The sequence below is a fragment of the Pseudophryne corroboree genome, chromosome 2 (assembly GCF_028390025.1).
Source record: "Pseudophryne corroboree isolate aPseCor3 chromosome 2, aPseCor3.hap2, whole genome shotgun sequence".
NCBI lineage: Eukaryota > Metazoa > Chordata > Amphibia > Anura > Myobatrachidae > Pseudophryne > Pseudophryne corroboree.
This window is the reverse complement of record NC_086445.1, coordinates 872,491,182-872,511,436: the sequence shown is the minus strand read 5'-3', so window position 1 is coordinate 872,511,436 and position 20,255 is coordinate 872,491,182. Positions and strand designations below refer to the sequence as shown.

General features: G+C 49.4%; 1 protein-coding gene and 1 pseudogene across 4 annotated transcripts in view; one reads left to right on the top strand and one right to left on the bottom strand.

Moving 5' to 3' along the window:
* Nucleotides 1-20,255, top strand: part of LOC135049921 (podocalyxin-like) — a 179,964-nt gene that overhangs the window by 65,514 nt on the left and 94,195 nt on the right. For 3 of the 4 annotated variants that reach the window (XR_010241511.1, XM_063955935.1, XM_063955934.1), the window contains exon 4: nt 4,626-4,690. The exons of the other annotated variant lie outside the window; for it this stretch is intronic. The gene's annotated coding sequence lies outside the window, so the exon portion shown is untranslated. The remainder of the gene's footprint in view (nt 1-4,625; nt 4,691-20,255) is intronic. 4 annotated transcript variants of the gene reach the window in all.
* LOC135052158 (5S ribosomal RNA) lies at nt 4,991-5,109 on the bottom strand (annotated as a pseudogene).

The following is a 20,255-nucleotide window of genomic DNA, read 5'->3' as shown; positions in this document are numbered from 1 at the left end:
ACTAATGTGGGGCATATGTGTAAGGTGCATTACTGTGTGGCATTATGTGTATTATGGGCATTACTAATGTGGGACATATGTGTAAGGTTCCTTTACTGTGTGGAATTATATGTATTATGGTGATTACTGTGTGGCATTGTGCAGAGTTGAACTGGCCCACAGGGTAACCCCCCGGTGGGCCCCACTACCTGAGCGTTGCAGGTACAGATGCAGAACTAGCGGCGGAGCTAGGGGGCACCAGACAAAATTTTGCCTAGGGCATCAAATTGGCTAGGGCCGGCTCTGATCCGGAACCACGAGTATAGTTCTTACTCCTCTCCTTCTTATTATTCTCAGTACCTTGGGTATGAGAGGCAGAGGAGGGAACACATAAACCGACTGGTACACCCACGGTGTCACCAGAGCGTCCACAGCTATCGCCTGAGGGTCCCTTGACCTGGCGCAATATCTTTTTAGCTTTTTGTTGAGGCGGGACGCCATCATGTCCACCTGTGGCCTTTCCCAACGGTGTACAATCATTTGGAAGACTTCTGGATGAAGTCCCCACTCTCCCGGGTGGAGGTCGTGCCTGCTGAGGAAGTCTGCTTCCCAGTTGTCCACTCCCGGAATGAACACTGCTGACAGTGCTAACACATGATTTTCCGCCCATCTGGGAATCCTTGTGGCTTCTGCCATCGCCATCCTGCTTCTTGTGCCGTCCTGTCGGTTTACATGGGCGACCGCCGTGATGTTGTCTGACTGGATCAGCACCGGCTGGTGTTGAAGCAGGGGTCTTGCCTGACTTAGGGCATTGTAAATGGCCCTTAGTTCCAGAATATTTATGTGTAGGGAAGTCTCCTGACTCGACCAAAGTCCTTGGAAGTTTCTTCCCTGTGTGACTGCCTGACTGCCCCCCAACCTCGAAGGCTGGAATCCGTGGTCACCAGGACCCAGTCCTGTATGCCGAATCTGCGGCCCTCTAGAAGATGAGCACTCTGCAGCCACCACAACAGCGACACCCTGGCCCTTGGAGACAGGGTTATCAGCCGCTGCATCTGAAGATGCGATCCGGACCACTTGTCCAACAGATCCCACTGAAAGATCCTTGCATGGAACCTTCCGAATGGAATTGCTTCGTAAGAAGCTACCATCTTTGCCAGGACTCGCGTGCAGTGGTGCACCGACACCTGTTTTGGTTTTAGGAGGTCTCTGACTAGAGATGACAACTCCTTGGCCTTCTCCTCCGGGAGAAACACCTTTTTCTGTTCTGTGTCCAGAACCATCCCCAGGAACAGTAGACGCGTTGTAGGAACCAGCTGCGACTTTGGAATATTCAGGATCCAGCCGTGCTGTTGTAGCACTTCCCGAGCTAGTGCTACTCCGATCAACAACTGTTCCCTGGACCTCGCCTTTATAAGGAGGTCGTCCAAGTACGGGATAATTATAACTCCCTTTTTTCGAAGGAGTATCATCATTTCGGCCATTACCTTGGTAAATACCCTCGGTGCCGTGGACAGACCAAACAGCAACGTCTGGAATTGATAATGACAGTCATGTACCACAAATCTGAGGTACTCCTGGTGAGGAGGGTAAATGGGGACATGCAGGTAAGCATCCTTGATGTCCAGTGATACCATGTAATCCCCTTCGTCCAGGCTTGCAATAACCGCCCTGAGCGATTCCATTTTGAACTTGAACCTTCTTATATAAGTGTTCAAGGATTTCAAATTTAAAATGTGTCTCACCGAACCGTCCGGTTTCGGTACCACAAACATTGTGGAATAGTAACCCCGTCCTTGTTGAAGGAGGGGTACCTTGGTTATCACCTGCTGGGAGTACAGCTTGTGAATCGCCTCCAGCACCGCCTCCCTGTCTGGGGGAGTAGTTGGCAAGGCTGATTTGAGGAAATGGCGAGGGGGAGACGTCTCGAATTCCAGCTTGTACCCCTGAGATACCACTTGTAGAATCCAGGGATCCACCCGTGAGCGAACCCACTGGTCGCTGAAGTTCCGGAGACGGGCCCCCACCGCACCTGGCTCCACCTGTGGAGCCCCAGTGTCATGCAGTGGACTTAGAGGAAGCGGGAGAGGACTTTTGTTCCTGGGAACTGGCTGTATGGTGCAGCTTTTTCCCTCTACCTCTGCCTCTGGGCAGAAAGGACGCCCCTTTAACCCGCTTGCCTTTCTGGGGCCGAAAGGACTGTACCTGATAATACGGTGCTTTCTTTGGCTGTAAGGGAACCTGGGGTAAAAATGTCGACTTCCCAGCCGTCGCTGTGGAAACGACGTCCGAGAGACCATCCCCAAACAATTCCTCACCCTTGTAAGGCAAAACCTCCATGTGCCTTTTAGAATCCGCATCACCTGTCCACTGCCGAGTCCATAATACTCTCCTGGCAGAAATGGACATTGCATTTATTCTAGATGCCAGCCGGCAAATATCCCTCTGTGCATCTCTCATGTATAAGACTACATCTTTAATATGCTCTACAGTTAGCAATATAGTGTCCCTGTCAAGGGTATCAATGTTATCAGACAGGGAATCTGACCACGCAGCTGCAGCACTGCACATCCATGCTGAAGCAATAGCAGGTCTCAGTATAGTACCTGAGTGTGTATATACAGACTTCAGGATAGCCTCCTGCTTTCTATCCGCAGGCTCCTTTAGGGCGGCCGTATCCGGAGACGGTAGTGCCACCTTCTTTGACAAGCGTGTGAGCGCTTTATCCACCCTAGGGGATGTCTCCCAACGTATCCTATCCTCTGGCGGGAAAGGGTACGCCCTTAGTAACTTTTTAGAAATTACCAGTTTCTTATCGGGGGAAGCCCACGCTTCATCACACACTTCATTCAACTCATCAGATGGGGGAAAAACCGCAGGTTGCTTTTTCTCCCCAAACATAATACCCTTTTTTGTGGTACCAGGGTTAATGTCAGAAATGTGCAACACATTTTTCATTGCCGTAATCATGTAACGGATGGCCCTATTGGAATGTACACTAGTCTCATCGTCGTCGACACTGGAGTCAGTATCCGTGTCGACATCTGTGTCTGCCATCTGAGGTAGCGGGCGTTTTTGAGCCCCTGATGGCTTTTGAGACGCCTGGGCAGGCACGGGCTGAGAAGCCGGCTGTCCCACATCTGCTATGTCATCAAACCTTTTATGTAAGGAGTTGACACTGTCGCGTAATTCCTTCCACATATCCATCCACTCAGGTGTCGACCCCGCAGGGGTTGACATCACATTTATCGGCACCTGCTCCGCCTCCACATAAGCCTCCTCATCAAACATATCGACACAGCCGTACCGACACACCGCACACATACAGGGAATGCTCTGACTGAGGACAGGACCCCACAAAGTCCTTTGGGGAGACAGAGAGAGAGTATGCCAGCACACACCACAGCACTATATAATGCAGGGATTTACACTACACAAAGTGATTTACCCTATAGCAGCTATAATACACAGTATTTGCGCCTAAATTTAGTGCCCCCCCTCTCTTTTTTACCCTATTGAGCCTGGAAACTGCAGGGGAGAGCCTGGGGAGCGTCCTTCCAGCGGAGCTGTGAGAGGAAATGGCGCCAGTGTGCTGAGGGAGATAGCCACGCCCCCTTCACGGCGGACTTCTCTCGCTTTTTTATGGATATAATGGCAGGGGATTTTACACATATATAGTCTTAATGACTATATTATGTGTGTTTTTTGCCAATATAAGGTAATCTAATTGCAGCCCAGGGCGCCCCCACGCCCTGCACCCATCAGTGACCGGAGTGTGTGGTGTGCATGGGGAGCAATGGCGCACAGCTGCAGTGCTGTGCGCTACCTTAATGAAGACCGGAGTCATCAGCCGCCGATTTCCTGGACGTTCTTCTTGCTTCTGGCTCTGCAAGGGGGACGGCGGCGCGGCTCCGGGACCGGACGACCAAGGCTGGGCCTGTGTTCGATCCCTCTGGAGCTAATGGTGTCCAGTAGCCTAGAAGCCCAAGCTAGCTGCAAGCAGGTAGGTTCGCTTCTCTCCCCTAAGTCCCTCGTAGCAGTGAGTCTGTTGCCAGCAGATCTCACTGAAAATAAAAAACCTAAATATACTTTCTTTTCTAGAAGCTCAGGAGAGCCCCTAGTGTGCATCCAGCTCGAGCCGGGCACAGATTCTAACTGAGGTCTGGAGGAGGGGCATAGAGGGAAGAGCCAGTGCACACCAGGTAGTCCTAATTCTTTCTTAGAGTGCCCAGTCTCCTTCGGAGCCTGCTATTCCCCATGGTCCTTACGGAGTTCCCAGCATCCACTAGGATGTCAGAGAAACCTTATTACAAGGTAAAATGTCCGTAACCGACCTTGGAAATATAACACTAATGTGTAGATGACACCGTCGGTGGTGCTCCCAGAGTCAGTGGGGTTACATTGAAAAAATCAAGAGTGGAAAAGAAAGACTCTATGCTGGGGCACTCTTATTGAGAAAATGAGACAGTAAAATTTAACCTTTATTATGGGTCATTTAAAATATAGTGTGACAGACAAGATAAGGTATTCCAAACACAAATATAAATACCAAGGTAATTTCAAATTAATAAACAGTAAATACCGCAAAAGATGAAAATGTATTATATAATCGCAGGAGTAGCTTAACATATGTCCACTATCAACAGGTGGATAGCTGGAGTCTCCTGTGATGATATCCCGTGAGTTAATCTAAGCACCATTGGATTGAAAGGTTTGTTGCCTAGGATGGTGTTGAACCACCTTCTGTATCAATGACTGACGGTAGTGTCACCATAGGCATTTTAATGCAGCGGATTAGATAGGAGTGTATAATCTGCCGAGTTAACGAAAAATTAATGAATGATAACCAACAGATAGTGGATTGAATCATGAAGAAGTGATTTTAAAGACACAGCAGATTTGTGAAAAGATACGGACATTCATATATGAAGCATATAATAATAAATCTGTTCTTTCTATTGAAAGAGGAGAAAAAGTAGATTAGAGGAATGTTCCTGCTGCTTTCCAACCAAGTTTACTGCACCTGGTGTTCCTTGGCAGTCTCCCAAACAAGTACTGACCAGGCCTTCCAGAGCTTTGCTTCCAAGATCTAACGAGATTAGGCGTCTCCTGTGGAGTATGGCCGTAAACGGTTGGATGAGTGAGTACTTATTCCTGGTAAACAGAAATGTGCTTCTGCTGTCCAGAATGGGGGCTTCCACAAACATTAATCACCACCACCGTGGTGAAAGGAACTGGATGAGAGAGCACATCGGTACAGAAGTGCAAGAGTGCAAGGAAAGAAAAAATGATAGCAATAAATGCCAATAAGGCATGAATTGGGTATAGGAGAAAAGAAAAGGGAGAAGACAATAACTTGTAAATATATGTACAGCGACCAGGTGCGGTTAATTGAAATCAATCAAATACAATTAATTATGAAGAGGATTGTAGTTAGTTTTTAAACTGAGTCAGGTTAGTAAATTGGTCCTAAAAGCAGATTCTCTATTTAATTATAGACATAATTTAGCACCATCAATATTGAAAAATAATCTCTTCAAACAGAAGGGAAAGACAAATATAGCAAAATAACCCTTTTAGTGTCAGCTGTTTCAATTTGTATTAAATACTGTTCAAACTACGTAAAAGTCATACTTGCCTACCTGACCCTCTCCATGAGGGAGAAAATGCTCTGTTCCTGCACTTTCCTGGTAATGTATGATTGCCATCACCTGTGGTGAGCTAGTTAATTGATAAGAAAGGTGTTTCACCACAGGTGATGGCAATCATACATTACCAGGAAAGTCCAGGAACAGAGCATTTTCTCCCTCATGGAGAGGGTCAGGTAGGCAAGTATGCGTAAAGTTTATAAATTTGTCCTGAAAACAAATCAGCTGTGCAATCACAGTATAGGTATCTTTGGGAATCATATACATCCACTTTACCCCTTAACACGCTGCTGCAAATCCATAATAGTCTAAAGAATACCACGTGGTACCAAACTAGACTGGCAGCACAAGACCAACCTGTATCTTTGATCTGAGAGCAGACATATATGGCGGCTCCCCCCAGGGTTACCTATATTGTTCATAGTACCATAAATGACAGGAATGAAGGGATACACACTCTGTAACAGTTTTTATTATTGTACATATGTGAACTCAATGCACAACGCACATTTGTAACCTTTCTTTACTGCAGCTTTTTATTGTCTTTGCATCTTTTTGAAATGTATTTTCCATGATGTCTCAATAAAAAATTGTAAAAAAAGAATTATATATATATATATATATATATATATATATATACAGTATAAATATTATATATATATGTATATAAACACACAGTATGTATATATATATATATATATCTTAAATAACCCAGAGCCTAAACTTGAAGTGCAGCCAGCCTTACTTTTTTTTTACTTTGCTGGCAGGCTTCTGTCACACATAGAAGAGCGATAGTTCCTCTCTCTTTGTTCCTCCAAGCAGCATACTCCGCTGGGTGCTGGCTCCACACCACAAATCCTTTACTCCGGAGGCTGTCCTCCTTGTTCCCAGCAGCCTGCGCGACCAGCCAATGGCTGAGACGCAGGCTGCTGCTTCACAGATGATTGGGCAGCTGAGCCGTCGCTCAGCTGCCCTGCTTGTAGTCCCTGTAAATCAGCTCCCTCTACCGCGCCAGTGTTTTGTAAGTGCAGACGGGAGCCAGGAGAGCCGGGACAGCCATCCCCCAGCTGCCTGCCATGCTTGTTTTTTGTGCGGCCACACAAGCGTCTGGCAGTGCAGTGGGGAGCCGCTGCCCGGAGCACAGCACCGCAGATCGGATCAAAGATCCGATCTGTGCTAGGTGGCATGGCCGCGGGGGCCCTTTTAAAAAAGGGGGCCCGGGGTACATACCCTCGGGACCCCCCCCCCCCCCCCCCCCTTAATCCGGCTCTGCAAGGGGTGCTGGCCATGCACTCTCTAATAGTTATCCAAACCTCTGTGGTGGCTGGCCACACCCTCTCTGGACACTGGACACCCCCCTAAACATGGGCCTATGTCACAGCATCCCCCCCAGGTGGGCCCTTTATGCCCCAGTCCGACACTGCATGTACATAACAATCCAGAGCATCACACTGCTTTCCTTCTTCCCATAGTGCATCCTGATGCCGTCTCTTCCCCAGGTAAAGTACGTACATGCACCCGGCCATCCACATGATTTAAAAGAAAAGAAGAGTAACAATGAGTAACAGCATAGATCATAAGGAAAAATCACTTTTTCTGACAATTTAGTTGTCACCATACTATAGCATGACGATAAAACAGTGGATCTGGTTGGGATGTATCAAAAAGCCTGTATCGCCCATTATATAGCAGGACCTGCTTCACCCATTCATCATGGCAAAGCAGGTCCCTGCAGCGGCAGAATGTATTAATACCTAGTTTGCCAAAGAGGGAGAGTGTTAAGTTACCTGTCTGCCGAAGAGCATTCTCCCACTTTCGGCACTTGACCGTCACTTGCATACATTCTGCACATGCACTGGTCAGAAATCCCCAAGCGGCACCCGCGGCTCTGTTGAAAAAAAAAATAACTTTATTGTTTTTTAAGCACAATCTCTAGTTGTAAGACCTGACAACAGGGACAGTGCTGTGGTGGGGGCAACTACAGCTGTAGCTGTCGAAATCGATAGCTGCAGTGCCACTGTTATACATTACTGTAGCTGGCACATCAGTGCCCTATGCTGCAGATAGGAGCGCAGATTATAACAGTAGCGCATAGTGCCCCCATCATTTACCACACATACCTACCCACAATAATACCTGGGGGGAAAACAGTAATTGCAGCACATAATGTATGCAGTTACCAATAATTTCATACACTCCCTCCCCCCCACAATTCACTGTTGCTCTGGCAGGGATCCCCAGAGGGGGGAATGTCTCAGGGTGGTTCCTCAGACAGTGAGACAGAGTCGTGGAACATTAGTGCCAAGGTTATATACGCTGGCATGTAACATAACTAAAGAAGATGGGATCTCTTTCCCAGCTCTTCTACCTCAGGATCCTTTTAAGAACAAACTTACCTGCTGAAGGCTTGGACAGGTGAGTGCAGGGACGTGCAGTCAGGGGATTCAGTGCCTCCCCTGTCATTAATTATATCATTAAAACAATCTTCTTTATCTTAATGTAATAATTTTTCAGTTTAAATCTTGTTCGATTTAGGAGGCACTACGAACGGTGCCTCTCGCTGACAAGTATAAATGTCTGGAAACAGGGTGAGGACAGTGGGTGGGGCCAAGCAGAGGGCTGTAAAAGCCCATTGAAAAAAAATCAGTGTAAGCGGCACCAGTGTGAGACGTGAGTGCCTCAGCGCAGGGACGTGCTTTCAGCCCATATGAAACACTGAAGGCAGATGTGATTGGGCACCAGATTCAGCACTGACAGTGGCTGTATCCAGTCACTGTCAGTGCCGTACAGGGAGGGAGAATGTCTGAGTCAAATACGCGGCGGATCCGGGGGCGGGGAAGGACGCGGCCCTGTGCCCCCCTGTCATTTCTGGCGCTCTTAAAAAAAACAAAACACAGCAGTACCTGGCTTGAAAGAAGAAGCCAGCTTCGGTGCAGGTGGTGCAGTTCCCTGGTGCCCGCCACGTTGAAGGGGCTAATAGCAGCAGCAGCAGTACTCTACTAATGAGTCGGAGGAGGAGAGTCTTTTCCCTCCCCTCCTCCGCTCCTCCACCGTCCAGCAGCCACAAGCGGCATGCGCGCTGCTGAGGGTCTCACTGACCATCAGCACCTGGTGCCTTACTCGCCCGTACAGCATAGACGTTGCTATCAGAGGTAAAGGGAGTGCGGCTGCTACGGGGCCACCGACCAGTCTTCTGAGAGCCCCTGCACCCAATAATGCTGCACCATGCGCGGCAGCCGCAGTGTGCGATGTTGCCCGGCAACAGGGATCGCCAGGTTACGTCGCGTCTTGAGAAGGAAGCGGTCGCAGAGCGGACCGCAAAGAAGATGGACAAGAAAAAGGCGGACCTGGGCGTCACCGCAGCGTTTCCAGACGTTTTCGTGGAGTGGATTTGAAAACGCAGATGCACTTGTGCCTTATTAATTGTTACATAGGGTGTAGTAGGCTGCTTGCTGAGATTATGAGCCCCTGCCTTTCTCTCTCTTTCTCTGTCTCTCTCACTCTCTCCCTTTCACCCTCTCTCCCCAGTCACAATAACTCCCCCTACGTCCCGCTCCTCACAATCCCAACGGTCGGCATGCCAACCAACAGGGACTATTGTCCACGACACCCATAGAGTGCAAGTAGATCCCACCACTGATCCCGCCGCGTGGGCTTGTTGCACTCGCCCCCCTGCCCATGCACGCCGGCATTCTGCTGCTGGAATACTGGCGTCGGTATACTGACCGCCGGTCACGCATACCACACCCGTGCAGAGAGATTTAGATTTGGGGAGGGGTGTTTAAACTGAAATCTAAATTGCAGTGTAAAAATAAAGCAGTCAGTATTTACCCTGCACAGAAACAATATAACCCACCCAAATCTAGCTCTCTCTGCACGTTACATCTGCCCCACCTGCAGTGCACATGGTTTTGCTTATTAGAGAAAGATAGTGCTGCTGCGATCAAGTCTGAATTAGGCCCTTAGTCGGAAGATGCCAGTTAACGCACCTTAAGCCGTGTATTTAGTCACAGAAACCAGAATTCTCATACTTAAATGCCAGATGTTTGCACACGTGCTAAGGCAGAAAACAGCATCACGGCAGTGACAGCACTAGATTAGTTGGATTCCTGCTGCCAACTCAGGAGGGGTGCGAGCAGAAATCCTCTATTGTCCTGAATTGAATCACCCCCATTGTCCCTACAGATGGAGCCTTCTATATCTTGGCTCTTTATGTGACTAGGCACGCCCACCTGGGCGCAGCTAGTCACTGTGAGCGTCTCCGTCTGGACGGGTGCGTGCGCCCGGACGGAGACGCTCCCCATTCACTTTAATGGAGAGTGTCTCTGTCCGCTCCCCGACAGAGATGCTCTGAATGGGAAGCAGCCCGTGCACTACTGCACTCCCAGCGTGACTAGGTGGACGTATAGCCTAGTCACGCCGGGAGTGCCCACCTGCGACTAGGCAGGGTGAGATTAAGAAGGCTCCATCTGTATATCGTGGATTTGGAGTTAGATTTTAAATATATTTATTATATAGAGGTCACTATTATGCTAGTAGGTTTATGTTTATTTATAGCTTTTTGACAAAGGATTTTTTTTATATCTTTAAATGTTTTCTTAAACCACACCCACATTAGATAAACCATTGTTGAAATCTTTTTGTTGCACAAGTTTTTCCGTTGCAGTTTACTGGTAGAAAAGCAGGGGCCAGATGCTTGTGTTTGCTCCCCCCCCCCCCCCCCCCCCCCCAAGCTAAGAGTTGCCAGCCCCTGAGTTTCAGAGCATGTGATAGCCACCATGGCTTTTTTGTTGTCCAGATCTTCCATTAACTTAATAGCGCCGCACCCACGGCGAACCCTACACATTTTGTACACACACCAGCCAGTACCTCACCAGCCACTGACCTCACCGTACGCCACTGGGTGAGTGCGCGACTAATCATTTTTTGTTGGTTACTATGGGGGTCATTCGCTCTGTATTTTTTTCTCACAACGGAGCGATTAGTCGCTAATGCGCATGCGCAATGTCCGCAGTGCGACTGCGCCAAGTGAATTTGCTATGCAGTTAGGTATTTTACTCACGGCATTACGAGGTTTTTTGTTCGTTCTGGTGATCGTAATGTGATTGACAGGAAGTGGGTGTTTCTGGGCGGAAACTGTCCGTTTTATGGGTGTGTGCGAAAAAACGCTACCGTTTCTGGGAAAAACGCGGGAGTGGCTGGAGAAACGGAGGAGTGTCTGGGCGAACGCTGGGTGTGTTTGTGACGTCAAACCAGGAACGACAAGCACTGAACTGATCGCAGATGCCGAGTAAGTGTGGAGCTACTCAGAAACTGCTAAGAGGTGTCTATTCGCTATTTTGCTAATCTTTCGTTCGCAATTTTGATAAGCTAAGATTCACTCCCAGTAGGCGGCGGCTTAGCGTGTGCAAAGCTGCTAAAAGCAGCTTGCGAGCGAACAACTCGGAATGACCCCCAATGTTATGTAATTTTTATTTGTCTGTTGTTCATAAGTCAGTTATACATAAAATAAATGGCAACTTGTGCATTAGCGAGTTTTTATCTCAATTACCCGCACTATACTGCATTTTTGTTACATTTTGCGTTCTGCTCTTGGCCTATATTTTGCATAAACTCATCTTGGCAGCCAGGGGTGGCTCAAGGGGCAGTCTAGCAGGGCCATCATCTGGAGCGCCACAACCTGGAATGCCCGTAGAGCATTAAGCACGCTGGCGACTCCCCCATCAACATCCCTGCATTTAGAAAGTAACAGCTCCTCCTTTTGGTCAAAAGAAAGCTCCTCCTTTTGGAAAGAAAACATAATTCTTTTTACATTTTATTTGTTTATTAATTAATTACTAGTTATTTATATAGCGCAAACATATTCCGCAGCGCTTTACAGAGGATATTTGGCCATTCGCATCAGTCCCTGCCCTAGTGGAGTTTACATATTGATATTCCTACCACATGTCCCTGAATCAGGGGAGCCTACGATCCAAACTATGGGGGTCATTCCGACACGATCGCACGCTGCACTTCTTCGCAGCCGTGCAATCGGGTCAGAACTGCGCATGCACGGCGGCCACATAGCGCAGGCCTGTCGTTGCCCGGAGAAAGCCGTCGCCGGGCAGCAAGGCCACGAACGAAGAAAGTGGTCGCAGCGGCCACCGCAAGAAGATTCACAGGAGGAAGGCGCTCCAAGGTGTCAGCTGACCATTTTCTGGGAGTGGTTCGGCGAACGCCCTCCCCCATAGGCGGCGGCGAGTTGATCGCATGGACAGCAAAAAGTTGCTACGTGCGATCAACTTGGAATGACCCCCTGTACGTGTACCTTCACACATTCATGCTGGGGTTCATTTTGTTTGGAGCCAAAAAACCTACCTGTAGCATTTATTACAAAATATTTTTTAATCCTAATCCAATAATAACCTACTGTAAAGTATGTTTCTATGTTTTTTTTAAATAAACTGGCTACCTAAGCATATAGGGGGTCATTCCGAGTTGTTCGCTCGCAAGCGGATTTTAGCAGATTTGCTCATGCTAAGCCGCCGCCTACTGGGAGTGAATCTTAGCATCTTAAAATTGCGAACGATGTATTCGCAATATTGCGATTACACACCTCGTAGCAGTTTCTGAGTAGCTCCACACTTACTCGGCATCTGCGATCAGTTCACTGCTTGTCGTTCCTGGCTTGACGTCACAAACACACCCAGCGTTCGCACAGACACTCCCCCGTTTCTCCGGCCACTCCTGCGTTTTTTCCGGAAACGGTAGCGTTTTTTCCCACACGCCCATAAAACGGCCTGTTTCCGCCCAGTAACACCCATTTCCTGTCAATCACATTACGATCGCCAGAACGATGAAAATGCCGTGAGTAAAATTCCTAAGTGCATAGCAAATTTACTTGGCGCAGTCGCAGTGCGGACATTGCGCATGCGCATTAAGCGGAAAATCGCTGCGATGCGAAGATTTTTACAGAGCGAACAACTCGGAATGACCCCCATAATACACTAATAAACCCTGTCGACCGTTTCCCTGTCAACCATATGGGGTCGACCTATTCACCGTCGACCCAATGATCCACACACTTTTGATCAAAAGAAAGTAAAAGTAAAGTGAATCAATATTGACTTTAACACAAATGTTTCTTTTAACTCCTGTGGTAGATAATATAAACTGATGGTTGCAATGAGATACTTGTTGCTGCCTAGCAGGTTATATGTGTGTTACAGTTTATGTGTGTTACAGTATATGTGTGTTAGATTTCCTGCTGCAGTAAGGGGAAGACACCATTTCCTGCTGGAGTAAGTGGAGGATGGCAGTTCCTGCTGCAGTAAGGGGAGGATGGCATTTCCTGCTGCAGTAAGGGGAAGACGGCATTTCCTGCTGCAGTAAGGGGAAGACAGCATTTCCTGCTGCAGTAAGGGGAGGATGGCAGTTCCAGCTGCAGTAAGGGGAGGATGGCATTTCCTGCTGCAGTAAGGGGTAGACAGCATTTCCTGCTGGAGTAAGTGGAGGATGGCAGTTCCTGCTGCAGTAAGGGGAGGGTGGCATTTCCTGCTGCAGTAAGGGGAAGACAGCATTTCCTGCTGGAGTAAGCAGAGGATGGCATGCCCTGCTGGAGTAAGTGGAGGATGGCAGTTCCTGCTGCAGTAAGGGGAGGATGGCATTTTCTGCTGCAGTAAGAGGAGGATGGCATTTCCTGCTGCAATAAAAGGAAGATAGCATTTCCTGCTGCAGGTAGGGGAGGATTGCATTTTCTGCTGCAGTAAGGGGAGGATGGCATTTTCTGCTGTAGTAAGGTGAGGATGGCATTTCCTGCTGCAGTAAGGGAGGTTGGCATTTCCTGTTGCAGTAATGGGAGGATGGCATTTCCTACTGCAGTAAGGAGAGGGTGGCATTTCCTGCTGCAGTAAGGGGAAGATGGCATTTCCTGCTGCAGTAAGGGGAGGATGGCATTTCCAGCTGCAGTAAGGGGAAGATGGCATTTCCTGCTGCAGTAAGGGAGGTTGGCATTTCCTGTTGCAGCAATGGGAGGATGGCATTTCCTACTGCAGTAAGGAGAGGATGGCATTTCCTGCTGCAGTAAGGGGAAGATGGCATTTCCTGCTGGAGTAAGGGAAGGATAGCATTTCCTGCTGCAGTAAGGGGGAGATGGCATTTCCTGCTGCAGTAAGGGGAGGATGGCATTTCCAGCTGCAGTAAGGGGAAGATGACATTTCCTGCTGCAGTAAGGGGAGGATGGAATTTCCTGCTGCAGTAAGGTGAAGACAGCATTTCCTGCTGCAGTAAGGGGAGGATGGCATTTCCTGCTGCAGTAAGGGGAAGACAACATTTCCTGCTGGAGTAAGCAGAGGATGGCATGCCCTGCTGGAGTAAGTGGAGGATGGCAGTTCCTGCTGCAGTAAGGGGAGGATGGCATTTCCTGCGGCAGTAAGAGGAGGATGGCATTTCCTGCTGCAGTAAGAGGAGGATGGCATTTCCTGCTGCAATAAGGGGAAGATAGCATTTCCTGCTGCAGTAAGGGGAGGATTGCATTTTCTGCTTCAGTAAGGGGAGGATGGCATTTTCTGCTGCAGTAAGGGGAGGATGGCATTTCCAGCTGCAGTAAGGGGAAGATGGCATTTCCTGCTGCAGTAAGGGGAGGATGGCATTTCCTGCTGCAGTAAGGGGAGAATGGCATTTCCTGCTGCAGTAAGAGGAGGATGGCATTTCCTGCTGCAATAAAGGGAAGATAGCATTTCCTGCTGCAGTAAGGGGAGGATTGCATTTTCTGCTGCAGTAAGGGGAGGATGGCATTTTCTGCTGTAGTAAGGGGAGGATGGCATTTCCTGCTGCAGTAAGGGAGGTTGGCATTTCCTGTTGCAGTAATGGGAGGATGGCATTTCCTACTGCAGTAAGGAGAGGATGGCATTTCCTGCTGCAGTAAGGGGAAGATGGCATTTCCTGCTGGAGTAAGGGGAGGATAGCATTTCCTGCTGCAGTAAGGGGAAGATGGCATCTCCTGCTGCAGTAAGGGGAGGGTGGCATTCCCTGCTGCAGTAAGGGGAAGAGAGCATTTCCTGCTGCAGTAAGGGGAGGATGGCATTTCCTGCTGCAGTAAGGGGAAGACAGCATTTCCTGCTGGAGTAAGCAGAGGATGGCATGCCCTGCTGGAGTAAGTGGAGGATGGCAGTTCCTGCTGCAGTAGGGGGAGGATTGCATTTCCTGCTGCAGTAAGAGGAGGATGACATTTCCTGCTGCAATAAGGGGAAGATAGCATTTCCTACTGCAGTAAGGGGAGGATTGCAGTTTTTGCTGCAGTAAGGGGAGGATGGCATTTTCTGCTGTAGTAGGGGGAGGATGGCATTTCCTGCTGCAGTAAGGGAGGTTGGCATTTCCTGTTGCAGTAATGGGAGGATGGCATTTCCTACTGCAGTAAGGAGAGGATGGCATTCCCTGCTGCAGTAAGGGGAAGATGGCATTTCCTGCTGGAGTAAGGGAAGGATAGCATTTCCTGCTGCAGTAAGGGGGAGATGGCATTTCCTGCTGCAGTAAGGGGAGGATGGCATTTCCAGCTGCAGTAAGGGGAGGATGGCATTTCCTGCTGCAGTAAGGGGAGGATGGCATTTCCTGCTGCAGTAAGGGGAGGATGGCATTTCCTGCTGCAGTAAGGTGAAGACAGCATTTCCTGCTGCAGTAAGGGGAGGATGGCATTTCCTGCTGCATTAAGGGGAAGACAGCATTTCCTGCTGGAGTAAGCAGAGAATGGCATGCCCTGCTGGAGTAAGTGGAGGATGGCAGTTCCTGCTGCAGTAAGGGGAGGATGGCATTTCCTGCTGCAGTAAGAGGAGGAAGGCATTTCCTGCAGCAGTAAGAGGAGGATGGCATTTCCTGCTGCAATAAGGGGAAGATAGCATTTCCTGCTGCAGTAAGGGGAGGATTGCATTTTCTGCTGCAGTAAGGGGAGGATGGCAGTTTCTGCTGTAGTAAGGGGAGGATGGCATTTCCTGCTGCAGTAAGGGAGGTTGGCATTTCCTGTTGCAGTAATGGGAGGATGGCATTTCCTACTGCAGTAAGGAGAGGATGGCATTTCCTGCTGCAGTAAGGGAAAGATGGCATTTCCTGCTGCAGTAAGGGGAAGATGGCATTTCCTGCTGGAGTAAGGGGAGGATAGCATTTCCTGCTGCAGTAAGAGGAGGATGGCATTTCCTGCAGCAGTAAGAGGAGGATGGCATTTCCTGCTGCAATAAGGGGAAGATAGCATTTCCTGCTGCAGTAAGGGGAATATGGCATTTCCTGCTGCAGTAAGGGGAGAGTGACATTTCCTGCTGCAGTAAGGGGAAGAGAGCATTTCCTGCTGCAGTAAGGGGAGGATGGAATTTCCTGCTGCAGTAAGGGGAAGACAGCATTTCCTGCTGGAGTAAGCAGAGGATGGCATGCCCTGCTGGAGTAAGTGGAGGATGGCAGTTCCTGTTGCAGTAGGGGGAGGATGGCATTTCCTGCTGCAGTAAGAGGAGGATGACATTTCCTGCTGCAATAAGGGGAAGATAGCATTTCCTGCTGCAGTAAGGGGAAGACGGCATTTCCTGCTGCAGTAAGGGGAAGACAGCATTTCCTGCTGGAGTAAGTGGAGGATGGCAGTTCCAGCTGCAGTAAGGGGAGGATGGCATTTCCTGCTGCAGTAAGGGGAAGACAGCATTTCCTGCTGGAGTAAGTGGAGGATGGCAGTTCCTGCTGCAGTAAGGGGAGGATGGCATCTCCTGCTGCAGTAAGGGGAAGACAGCATTTCCTGCTGCAGTAAGGGGAGGGTGGCATTTCCTGCTGCAGTAAGGGGAAGACAGCATTTCCTGCTGGAGTAAGCAGAGGATGGCATGCCCTGCTGGAGTAAGTGGAGGATGGCTGTTCCTGCTGCAGTAAGGGGAGGATGGCATTTTCTGCTGCAGTAAGAGGAGGATGGCATTTCCTGCTGCAATAAAGGGAAGATAGCATTTCCTGCTGCAGGTAGGGGAGGATTGCATTTTCTGCTGCAGTAAGGGGAGGATGGCATTTTCTGCTGTAGTAAGGGGAGGATGGCATTTCCTGCTGCAGTAAGGGAGGTTGGCATTTCCTGTTGCAGTAATGGGAGGATGGCATTTCCTACTGCAGTAAGGAGAGGATGGCATTTCCTGCTGCAGTAAGGGGAAGATGGCATTTCCTGCTGGAGTAAGGGGAGGATAGCATTTCCTGCTGCAGTAAGGGGAAGATGGCATTTCCTGCTGCAGTAAGGGGAGGATCGCATTTCCAGCTGCAGTAAGGGGAAGATGGCATTTCCTGCTGCAGTAAGGGGAGGATGGCATTTCCTGCTGCAGTAAGGGGAGGATGGCATTTCCTGCTGCAGTAAGAGGAGGATGGCATTTCCTGCTGCAGTAAAGGGAAGATAGCATTTCCTGCTGCAGTAAGGAGAGGATTGCATTTTCTGCTGCAGTAAGGGGAGGATGGCATTTTTTGCTGTAGTAAGGGGAGGATGGCATTTCCTGCTGCAGTAAGGGAGGTTGGCATTTCCTGTTGCAGTAATGGGAGGATGGCATTTCCTACTGCAGTAAGGAGAGGATGGCATTTCCTGCTGCAGTAAGGGGAAGATGGCATTTCCTGCTGGAGTAAGGGGAGGATAGCATTTCCTGCTGCAGTAAGGGGAAGAGAGCATTTCCTGCTGCAGTAAGGGGAGTATGGCATTTCCTGCTGCAGTAAGGGGAAGACATAATTTCCTGCTGGAATAAGCAGAGGATGGCATGCCCTGCTGGAGTAAGTGGAGGATGGCAGTTCCTGCTGCAGTAGGGGGAGGATGGCATTTCCTGCTGCAGTAAGAGGAGGATGACATTTCCTGCTGCAATAAGGGGAAGATAGCATTTCCTGCTGCAGTAAGGGGAGGATTGCATTTTTTGCTGCAGTAAGGGGATGATGGCATTTTCTGCTGTAGTAGGGGGAGGATGGCATTTCCTGCTGCAGTAAGGGAGGTTGGCATTTCCTGTTGCAGCAATGGGAGGATGGCATTTCCTACTGCAGTAAGGAGAGGATGGCATTTCCTGCTGCAGTAAGGGGAAGATGGCATTTCCTGCTGGAGTAAGGGAAGGATAGCATTTCCTGCTGCAGTAAGGGGGAGATGGCATTTCCTGCTGCAGTAAGGGGAGGATGGCATTTCCAGCTGCAGTAAGGGGAAGATGACATTTCCTGCTGCAGTAAGGGGAGGATGGCATTTCCTGCTGCAGTAAGGTGAAGACAGCATTTCCTGCTGCAGTAAGGGGAGGATGGCATTTCCTGCTGCAGTAAGGGAGGTTGGCATTTCCTGTTGCAGTAATGGGAGGATGGCATTTCCTACTGCAGTAAGGAGAGGATGGCATTTCCTGCTGCAGTAAGGGGAAGATGGCATTTCCTGCTGGAGTAAGGGGAGGATAGCATTTCCTGCTGCAGTAAGGGGAAGATGGCATTTCCTGCTGCAGTAAGGGGAGGATCGCATTTCCAGCTGCAGTAAGGGGAAGATGGCATTTCCTGCTGCAGTAAGGGGAGGATCGCATTTCCAGCTGCAGTAAGGGGAAGATGGCATTTCCTGCTGCAGTAAGGGGAGGATGGCATTTCCTGCTGCAGTAAGGGGAGGATGGCATTTCCTGCTGCAGTAAGAGGAGGATGGCATTTCCTGCTGCAGTAAAGGGAAGATAGCATTTCCTGCTGCAGTAAGGAGAGGATTGCATTTTCTGCTGCAGTAAGGGGAGGATGGCATTTTTTGCTGTAGTAAGGGGAGGATGGCATTTCCTGCTGCAGTAAGGGAGGTTGGCATTTCCTGTTGCAGTAATGGGAGGATGGCATTTCCTACTGCAGTAAGGAGAGGATGGCATTTCCTGCTGCAGTAAGGGGAAGATGGCATTTCCTGCTGGAGTAAGGGGAGGATAGCATTTCCTGCTGCAGTAAGGGGAAGAGAGCATTTCCTGCTGCAGTAAGGGGAGTATGGCATTTCCTGCTGCAGTAAGGGGAAGACATAATTTCCTGCTGGAATAAGCAGAGGATGGCATGCCCTGCTGGAGTAAGTGGAGGATGGCAGTTCCTGCTGCAGTAGGGGGAGGATGGCATTTCCTGCTGCAGTAAGAGGAGGATGACATTTCCTGCTGCAATAAGGGGAAGATAGCATTTCCTGCTGCAGTAAGGGGAGGATTGCATTTTTTGCTGCAGTAAGGGGATGATGGCATTTTCTGCTGTAGTAGGGGGAGGATGGCATTTCCTGCTGCAGTAAGGGAGGTTGGCATTTCCTGTTGCAGCAATGGGAGGATGGCATTTCCTACTGCAGTAAGGAGAGGATGGCATTTCCTGCTGCAGTAAGGGGAAGATGGCATTTCCTGCTGGAGTAAGGGAAGGATAGCATTTCCTGCTGCAGTAAGGGGGAGATGGCATTTCCTGCTGCAGTAAGGGGAGGATGGCATTTCCAGCTGCAGTAAGGGGAAGATGACATTTCCTGCTGCAGTAAGGGGAGGATGGCATTTCCTGCTGCAGTAAGGTGAAGACAGCATTTCCTGCTGCAGTAAGGGGAGGATGGCATTTCCTGCTGCAGTAAGGGGAAGACAGCATTTCCTGCTGGAGTAAGCAGAGGATGGCATGCCCTGCTGGAGTAAGTGGAGGATGGCAGTTCCTGCTGCAGTAAGGGGAGGATGGCATATCCTGCTGCAGTAAGAGGAGGATGGCATTTCCTGCTGCAGTAAGAGGAGGATGGCATTTCCTGCTGCAATAAGGGGAAGATAGCATTTCCTGCTGCAGTAAGGGGAGGATTGCATTTTCTGCTGCAGTAAGGGGAGGATGGCATTTTCTGCTGCAGTAAGGGGAGGATGGCATTTCCAGCTGCAGTAAGGGGAAGATGGCATTTCCTGCTGCAGTAAGGGGAGGATGGCATTTCCTGCTGCAGTAAGGGGAGAATGGCATTTCCTGCTGCAGTAAGAGGAGGATGGCATTTCCTGCTGCAATAAAGGGAAGATAGCATTTCCTGCTGCAGTAAGGGGAGGATTGCATTTTCTGCTGCAGTAAGGGGAGGATGGCATTTTCTGCTGTAGTAAGGGGAGGATGGCATTTCCTGCTGCAGTAAGGGAGGTTGGCATTTCCTGATGCAGTAATGGGAGGATGGCATTTCCTACTGCAGTAAGGAGAGGATGGCATTTCCTGCTGCAGTAAGGGGAAGATGGCATTTCCTGCTGGAGTAAGGGGAGGATAGCATTTCCTGCTGCAGTAAGGGGAAGATGGCATTTCCCGCTGCAGTAAGGGGAGGGTGGCATTCCCTGCTGCAGTAAGGGGAAGAGAGCATTTCCTGCTGCATTAAGGGGAGGATGGCATTTCCTGCTGCAGTAAGGGGAAGACAGCATTTCCTGCTTGAGTAAGCAGAGGATGGCATGCCCTGCTGGAGTAAGTGGAGGATGGCAGTTCCTGCTGCAGTAGGGGGAGGATGGCATTTCCTGCTGCAGTAAGAGGAGGATGACATTTCCTGCTGCAATAAGGGGAAGATAGCATTTCCTGCTGCAGTAAGGGGAGGATTGCATTTTTTGCTGCAGTAAGGGGAGGATGGCATTTTCTGCTGTAGTAAGGGGGAGATGGCATTTCCTGCTGCAGTAAGGGGAGGATGGCATTTCCAGCTGCAGTAAGAGGAGGATGACATTT